Source organism: Podarcis liolepis (assembly GCF_965112155.1).
Source record: "Podarcis liolepis genome assembly, contig: HAP1_SCAFFOLD_318, whole genome shotgun sequence".
Lineage (NCBI taxonomy): Eukaryota > Metazoa > Chordata > Lepidosauria > Squamata > Lacertidae > Podarcis > Podarcis liolepis.
Genome location: NW_028148787.1, coordinates 1 through 10,301, shown reverse-complemented (window position 1 = coordinate 10,301; position 10,301 = coordinate 1). Strand labels below are relative to the sequence as shown.

Sequence of the window (10,301 nt, the reverse complement as noted above, 5' to 3'; positions counted from 1 at the left end):
AATAGATCAATTAGTGGCCTGTTTTGAAGCCTAAATTAATCAATCTAATTAATTAATTAACGAAAGAGGCCTCGGTTTCCATGGCAACCAGGTGCGGCCTAGACTTTCCCCCTCAAAAATGAAGCCTGAGATCAATTGGTGGCCTATTGAAAGCCTAAATTAATGAAAGAAAGCCTTAAAAATGGAAATAAAGTCGATAAATGAGTGGCCTGTCAATCAATCAAATCAATCAACCAATCAATCAATCAATCAAAAAAGGCCTCGGTTTCCGTAGCAACCAGTGCGGCCTACGCTTTTTCCCTCCCAAAGCGAAGCCTGAGCTCAATTAATGGTCCGTTTTCAAGCAGAAATAAAGGAAATAAAGCGTTCAAAATGGAAATAAAAGAGATAAATTAGTGATTTATTTATCGATTTATTGATTTATGCCACTGATTTATCTATTTTATTTCCATTTTTAACGCTATTTCATTTATTTCTGCTTTTAATGGACCACTAATTTAGCTCAGGCTTTGTTTTTGAGGGAAAAAGCGTAGGCCGCACCTGGTTGCTAGGGGAAACCGAGGCCTACTTTGTTAATTAATTAATCAACTTGATTAATTTATGCTTTAAACAGGCCGCTAATTGATCTGTGTTAATTTTCATGGTTTATTTCATTTATTTCTCCTTTAATGGAGCTCAGGCTTCGCTTCTTGAGGGAAAAAGCGTAGGCCGCACCTGGTTGCTAGGGAAACCAAGGCCTATTTTGTTAATTAATTAATTAATTAATTAGATTAATTTATGCTTTAAACAGGCCACTAATTGATCTATTTTAATTTTAATAGTTTATTTCATTTATTTCTGTTTGAAAACGGACCATTAATCGAGCTCAGGCTTCGTTTTCTGAGGGAAAAAGCGTAGGCCGCACCTGGTTGCCAGGGAAACCGAGGCCTATTTTATCAATTAATTAATTGATTAATTTATGCTTCAAACAGGCCACTAATTAATTTTAATGGTTTATCTTATGACAATTTCATTAATTTCTGCTTTAAAAACGGAGCATTAATGGAGCTCAGGCTTCGCTTTTTGAGGGAAAAAGCGTAGGCCGCAGTCTGGTTGCTAGGGAAACCGAGGCCTAATTAATTAATTAATTAATTAACTTGATTAATTTAAGCTTCAAACAGGCCACTAATTGATCTATTTTAATTTTAATGGTTTATTTCATTTATTTCTCCATTAATGGAGCTCAGGCTTCGTTTTCTGAGGGAAAAAGCGTAGGCCGCACCTGGTTGCTAGGGAAACCGAAGCCTATTTTGTTAATTAATTAATTAACGATTAATTTATGCTTCAAACAGGCCACTAATTAATTTTAATGCTTTATTCATTGATTTCTGCTTGAAAACGGACCACTAATTTAGCTCAGGCTTCGTTTTTGAAGGGGAAAAGCGTAGGCCGCACCTGGTTGCCATGGAAACCGAGGCCTAATTAGTTAATTAATCAATTAATTTGATTAATTTTATGCTTTAAACAGGCCACTAATTGATCTGTTTTAATTTTAATGGTTTATTTCATTTATTTCTCCATTAATGGAGCTCAGGCTTCGTTTTCTGAGGGGATAAGTGTAGGCCGCAGTCTGGTTGCTAGGGAAACCGAGGCCTATTTTGTTAATTAACTAATTAATTTGATTAATTTATGCTTCAAACAGGCCACTAATTGATCTGTTTTAATTCTAATGGTTTATTTCATTAATTTCTGCTTGAAAAACGGACCACTAATTTAGCTCAGGCTTCGCTTCTTGAGGGGAAAAGCATAGGCCGCAGTCTGGTTGCTAGGGAAACCGAGGCCTATTTAATTAATTAACTAATTAATTAGATTAATTTACGCTTCAAACAGGCCACTAATTGATCTGTTTTAATTTTAATGGTTTATTTCATTTATTTCTCCATTAATGGAGCTCAGGCTTCGCTTCTTGAGGGGAAAAGCGTAGGCCGCACCTGGTTGCTAGGGAAACCGAGGCCTATTTAGTTAATTAATTAATTAATTTGATTAATTTATTTAAACAGGCCACTAATTGATCTATTTTCATTTTAATAGTTTATTTCATTAATTTCTGCTTGGAAACGGACCACTAATTTAGCTCAGGCTTCATTTCTAAGGGGAAAAAAGACTAGGCCGCGCCTTGTTGCTAGGCAACCGACGCGTTGCCAAGGACGGAAAGACGCGTTGCTAAGGACGCGTCACGACGTCACGACGCTCAGGCTTCGCATTTTGAAACTATGGCCGTTAAGGTCCCGCGCCAAGCAACCAATCAGAGGCCTCCTTTCCGGCCCTTCCGGGCGGCCATTGGCTGGTTGGCGGTGAAAGGCGGGGCTAAAGCTCCGGCGGGCCAATGGGGAGAGCGCGGCGCTCCGAAATGCAGGGCGTCGAATGGGGATGGTGGGCGGGCTGGGAAGCGACCAATGGGAAGCGCCCGACGGGCGATGGATAAGGAGACGGACCAATAGGCGTCGAACTAGGGCGAGCAACGGTCGGCTCGCTGAGGGAAAAGAGCGTCGATAAATGAGCAGCCTCGCGGAGGCGGGGAAACGGCGCTCCATCGAGTCCTATTGGTGGGCTGGCGTGGAAGGGACCAATGGGAAGCGCCCGTCGGCGGAGGAGGCGTGACGGACAAGGCTGCGGCCCAATCGGCTCGCGAGGGAAAAGAGCGCCGACCAATGAGCGGCGCCGCCGGCGCTGAGGGACCAATGAGCAGAGGCGGGGAAACGGCGCTGCATTGAGCGGTGGAACGGGCCAATGGGAATCGCCCCTCGGCGGAGGAGGCGTGACGGACAAGGAAGCGGCCCAATAGGCGTCGAGCTGAGGGAAGGACGCTCCAATCAGGTCGGCTCGCGAGGGAAAAGAGCGCCGACCAATGAGCGCCGCCGCCGGCGCTGAGGGAAAGGAGCGTCGACCAATGAGCAGCCTCGCGGAGGCGGGGAAACGGCGCTCCATCGAGGAGGCGTGACGGACAAGGGAGTGGCCCAATCGGCGTCGAGGTGCGGGACCCGCGCTCCAATCAGCGGCGGGCAATGAACAAAGGAGGGTTATTCCGCGCGACCAATCGCCTCCCGCGCGCCGCGGCCGTTGGCCAATCCGCGCCCGAGTTGGCCCGGGTATAAAAGCCGTCGCCCGTTGCCGGGACGCCGCCAGTCTCTCCGGCGCGTCGAGCGGGCAGCATCTCTAAGCTAAGAAGCCGCGTCAATTAACGGAAAAAAGAACCGGGAAAAGATGAGGGAGATTGTGCATTTGCAAGCCGGCCAGTGCGGCAACCAAATCGGCGCCAAGGTGGAAAGAAGGAGAATTGGGGGGAAAAAAATAACCGATTATTAATTAATTATCAATTTATTATCAACCAATCAATTAATTATCAATTAATACAATAATGAATGATGGATTATTAGTCTATTAACTAATACATACGATCATTAATCGTTTTAGTACAAGGTGGAAGGAGAATTGAAAAACAGTTACTGCTTAATAATTGATTGATTATCAATTTATCAATTAATACCATAACGAATAATTATTAGTTTATTCATTAATACATACGATCACTAATCATTTTAATACAAGGTGGAAGGAGAATTGAAAAATAACTAATAATTAATCAATTAGCTATTTATTAATACAATAATGAATAATTGATTATTAGTTTATTAATTAATTCATACAATAATTAATCATTTTAATACAATTAATATAATAAGGGGAATCGGCGCCAAGGTGGAAGGAGAATTGAAAAATAACTAAGTTTTAATTGATTTTTAATTAATTATCAATCAATTTATTAATTAATACAATATTGAATAATTAATTATTAATACATACAATCATTTTAATACAATTCATATGGTATGACGAGGGGGAATCGGCGCCAAGGTGGAAGGAGAATTGAAAAATAATTATTAATTATCAGTTCATTAATACAATATTGTATAATTGATTATTAGTTAATTAATACAATAATTAATCATTTTAATACAATTAATATAATAAGGAGGGGGAATCAGCGCCAAGGTGGAAGGAGAATTGGAAAATAATTATTAATTATTTATCAATTGATTTATTAATTTATACAATAATGAATAATTAATTATTAATTAATGCAATAATTAATCAATAATACAATTAATATAATAACAAGGGGGGATTGAGGGGGAGGAAGGAATCAAATAATCGTTCTTAATTATGGGATTTAAGAATTAATTAATTAATAATGATCCATTAATGTAATAATAGTTAATAATAATAATGGTAAGAGGGGAAGGGATTAAAAATCGGCGCCAAGGTGGAGGGAGAATGGAAAAATAATGAATTAATACCATAATTAATCATTTATACAATTAATATAATATAATAACGAGGGGGAATTGAGGGGGGGAGGGAAAGGAGGAATTAAATAATCATTATTCATTATGATTATTCCACCAAGGATTTAAGAATGAATTAATTAATAATGATCTATTAATGTAATAATAATTAATAATACTAATAGTAAGGGGGTAGGGATTAAAAATCGGCGCCAAGGTTGAACAATCATAATTAATAAGGATTATTGGGAGATCAAATAATTAATAATTATCCATTAATATAATAATAATGAATCATGTGGGAAAGGAATTAAAAAACGGCAACAAGGTTGAATAATAATAAATAATTATTAGGATTATTAATAGAAATGAGGAGGGAAGGAATTAATTGAATGTTAAAAAGAAGTAATGATTACTGTTGTTATAATAATTAACTCATAATTAATAGTGACAATAATTAATAATAAGGGGAAATTGAGGACAACCAAGGTTTCACAAGAATAATCATTATTATAATTAAAATCAATATAACGAATAATAATTAATGAATAATAACAATATTGCATATATAATTAATCATGTTCATAGAACTTATCAATATTAATGTGTATATCATAATTTGGGAAGAATTGATAATTAATAACAACAACAATAATTGGGGAAAGTGAGGGACAAAAGCGCCGCTCAGCTGCTTTTTAATTTTAATCTTAATCTTAATTTTTTTAATTTAATTAAATGAAATTAAGTTAATTTTTAAAAGTTAAATTAAATTATTTTTTAAAATATTAAATTATTGTTTTATAAATTAAATTATTAAATTAAATTATTAAATTAATTTTTTTTAATTAAATGATCTTAAATTAAATTATGTTTTAATATTAAATTATTTTTAAAAAATTAAATTTAATCCTTGTTTTTTAAATTATTTTTGTAATAAAAACTATTAAATCATTGTTTCTTCAATTAAGTTAATTTTTAAAATTAAATTATTTTTTAAAAAAACTATTAAATCCTTGTTTTTTAAATTAAGTTACTTTTTAAAATTATTTCTGAAAAACTATTAAATGAAATAATTGTTCCTTCAATTATTTATTAATTCCGTTATTTTTGAAAAACGATTAAATTAATTTCTTGGTTTTTAAACCAAGCTATGTATTTTCTTAAATTCAATTCTTGTTCTTGAAATGAAATCCAATTAATTTTTTCAAAACTCAATTAAAATTAATTAATCCCCCCCCCCTTAGTTCTGGGAGGTCATCTCGGACGAGCACGGCATCGACCCGACCGGCACCTACCACGGAGACAGCGACCTCCAGCTAGAGAGGATCAACGTCTACTACAACGAGGCCACCGGTGGGCGGAGCCAAAAAAAAGTCACATATAGATAGATATATGTATCTATAGGGGCGCCTGGGGGTGGGGGGTGGGGAACGCCCAAAAAATCTCTCATATATCTATATAGATATAGATATAGGTATACCTGGGTGTGTAGGGAGGCCACCGGTGGGCGGAGCCAAAAAAAGTCACATATAGATAGATATATGTATCTATAGGGGCGCCTGGGGGTGTAGGGCGGCGTGGGGGGGGAACGCCCCCCAAAAAATCTCATATATATATATATATATATATATATATATATATATATATAGGTATACCTGGGTGTGTAGGGAGGCCACCGGTGGGCGGAGCCAAACCTTTCCCATATAGATAGATAGATAGATATGTATCTATAGGGGCACCCGGGGGTGTAGGGAGGGCCACCGGTGGGCGGGCGGCGTGGGGGGGGGGAAACACGCCAAATATTAAATATATATATATATATATAGGGGGGGTATATATCCATCTATATACACACATACATATACATATATATATATATGTATGTATACGAGGCCACCGGTGGGCGGAGCCAAAAAAAAAGTCACATATAGATAGATATATGTACCTATAGGGGCGCACACATATATAGTAAATACACATATACACACGCACACACCTATATATACAGTAAATACACATATATACACACATACATATAAATATACGTGTGTGTTTATGTTTATACATACAGTACACACACACACACAAACATATATATACACGCATACACACACAAACAGTACATGCACACATATATGCACACACACTCATATATACATGCATATACATATATACACACATATATACACGCACATATACATATATATGTGTGTGTATGTACTGTATATATATGTGTGCGTGTATATATAAACACATATAGACACACGCACATATATATACACACACATAGTACATGCAGACAAACATATACATATAGATACAGTACACACACATATATATACATGCACATATACATATATATACACACATACATATATATATATATATACACACACACACTCACATAGTACATGCACACACACATAGATACACAAACATATACACACACACACACACACACACATTCATATACATATATACACACACACATATATATTTACAGTACAGACACATATACATGCACATATACATGCACACATACAAATATTCACATATATGTATACAGTACACACACACATAGTATACACATATGCACACACATCTAGAAAATACATGTGTGTGTGTATACATACACCTATCTATACAGTACATACACATATATACGCACACATGCACAGAAATATATATACAGTACATGCACATATATACACATATATAGTAAATACACACACATATACACACGTACACAGCTATATATACAGTAAATACACATATACACACATATACACAGAAACATATATATACACTACATACACAAATATACACATATATAGTGAATACACTCACATATACACGCACACACCTATATATACAGTAAATACACATATACACAGAAATATATATACAGTACATGCACATATATACACATATATAGTAAATACACACACATACACACGCACACAGCTATATATACAGTAAATACACATATATACATAGAAATATATATACAGTACATGCACATATATATACATATATATTAAATACACACACATATACACGCACACACCTATATATACAGTAAATACACATATATACACATATACACAGAAATATATATACAGTACATACACAAATATACACATATATAGTAAATACACTCACATATACACGCACGCACACCTATATATACAGTAAATACATATATATACACATATACACAGAAATACAAAACCTGCATATACAAAACCTGCATATACACAGAAATATATATACAGTACATACACATATCTACACATATATAGTAAATACACACACATACACACGCACACACCTATATATACAGTAAATACACATATACACACATATACACAGAAATATATATATACACTACATACACAAATATACACATATATAGTAAATATACACACATATATATATGCACACACGCACACACCTATATATACAGTAAATACACATATACACACATAAACACAGAAATATATATACCCTACATACACAAATATACACATATATAGTAAATACACACACATATATATACGCACACACCTATATATACAGTAAATACACATATACACAGAAATATATATACAGTACATACACAAATATACACATATATAGGAAATACACACACATACACACGCACACAGCTATATATACACTACATACACATATATATACATATATAGTAAATACACACACATACACACGCACACACCTATATATACAGTAAATACACATATACACACATATACACAGAAATATATATACAGTACATACACAAATATACACATATATAGTAAATACACTCACATATATACACGCACACACCTATATATACAGTAAATACACATATACACAGAAGTATATATACAGTACATACACAAATATACACATATATAGTAAATACACTCACATATACACATGCACACAGCTATATATACAGTAAATACATATATATACACATACACAGAAATATATATACAGTACATGCACATATATACACATATATATTAAATACACACACATATATACACGCACACACCTATATATACAGTAAATACACATATACACAGAAATATATATACAGTACATACACATATATACACATATATAGTAAATACACTCACATATATATGTGCACACACCTATATATACAGTAAATACACATATATACACATATACACAGAAATATATATACAGTACATACACAAATATACACATATATAGTAAACACACTCACATATACACACGCACACAGCTATATATTCAGTAAATACACATATATACAGAAATATATATACACGAAAAGATAGATATATATATATATCTATCGTAGATAGATATATATATATCTACGAAAGCAAATATATATACAGTACATACACATATCTACACATATATAGTAAATACACTCACATATACACGCACACAGCTATATATACAGTACATACACATATATATACATATATAGTAAATACACACACATATACACACAGCTATATATACAGGAAATACATATATACACACATATACACAGATATATACACTACATACACATATATACACATATATAGTAAATACACACACATATATACACGCACACACCTATATATACAGTACATACACATATACACAGAAATATATATATACAGTACATACACAAATATACACATATATAGTAAATACACTCACATATACACATGCACACAGCTATATATACAGTAAATACACATATATACACATATACACAGAAATATATATATATATATTCCACATCTTTCCACATTTTTATTCTTCATGTTTTCCGTTTTCATATTTCTCTTCTTCCTGTTTCCGCCTTTTCATTTCCCGTTTTCTTCTCCCCCCTATAGGCGGGAAATACGTCCCCCGCGCCGTCCTGGTCGACCTCGAACCCGGCACCATGGACTCCGTCCGCTCCGGGCCTTTCGGGCAGATCTTCCGACCCGACAATTTCGTCTTCGGTGCGTCCTTCCTTCCTTCCCTCCCTCCTTCCTTTTCCTTCCTTCTTTCCTTCCTTCCTTCCTTCCTTCCCTCCTTCTTTCCTTCCTTTTCCCTCCTTCCTTCCTTCCTTTTCCCTCCTTCCTTCCTTCCTTCCTTCCTTTTCCCTCCTTCCTTCCTTCCTTCCCTCCTTCCTTCCCTCCTTCCTTCCCTCCTTCCTTTTCCCTCCCTGCTTCCCTCCTTCTTTCCTTCCTTTCCTTCCCTCCTTCCTTCCTTCCCTCCTTCCTTCTTTCCTTCCTTTTCCCTCCCTGCTTCCCTCCTTTTTTCCTTCCTTTTCCTTCCCTCCCTCCTTCCTTCCTTCCCTCCCTCCCTCCTTCCTTCCTTCCCTCCTTCCTTCCTTTTCTCCCTCCCTCCCTCCTTCCTTCCTTCCTTCCCTCCTTCCTTCCCTCCCTCCTTCTTTCCTTCCTTTTCCCTCCCTGCTTCCCTCCTTCTTTCCTTCCTTTTCCTTCCCTCCCTCCTTCCTTCCTTCCTTCCCTTCTTTCCTTCCTTTTCCCTCCTTCCTTCCTTCCTTTCCTTCCCTCCTTCCTTCCTTCCTTCCCTCCTTCCTTCCCTCCTTCCTTCTTTCCTTCCTTTTCCCTCCCTGCTTCCCTCCTTCTTTCCTTCCTTTTCCTTCCCTCCCTCCTTCCTTCCTTCCTTCCCTCCCTCCCTCCTTCCTTCCTTCCCTCCTTCCTTCCTTTTCTCCCTCCCTCCCTCCTTCCTTCCTTCCCTCCTTCCTTCTTTCCTTCCTTTTCCCTCCCTGCTTCCCTCCTTCTTTCCTTCCTTTTCCTTCCATCCCTCCTTCCTTCCCTCCTTTCTTCCCTCCTTCCTTCCCTCCTTCCTTCCCTTCACCCCTCCCTCTCTCCTTCATTCCTTCCTTCTTTCCTTTTCCCTCCCTGCTTCCTCTCCCTCCTTCTTTCCTTCCTTTTACTTCCTTCCTTCACTCCTTTCCTTCCTCCC

The 10,301-nt window shown here is 36.3% G+C and overlaps 1 long non-coding RNA gene across 2 annotated transcripts; it reads left to right on the top strand.

Moving 5' to 3' along the window:
* The first annotated feature begins 3,221 nt into the window (after window positions 1-3,221).
* Window positions 3,222-9,356, top strand: LOC310699050. Of its 2 annotated transcripts, none has more exons than XR_014521904.1 (3): window positions 3,222-3,300; window positions 5,570-5,678; window positions 9,218-9,356. It is a non-coding gene; the product is annotated as an uncharacterized lncRNA (long non-coding RNA). The 2 variants fall into 2 exon arrangements; XR_014521905.1 differs by lacking the exon at window positions 3,222-3,300 and adding an exon at window positions 4,529-4,542.
* The last annotated feature ends 945 nt before the right edge of the window (window positions 9,357-10,301 follow it).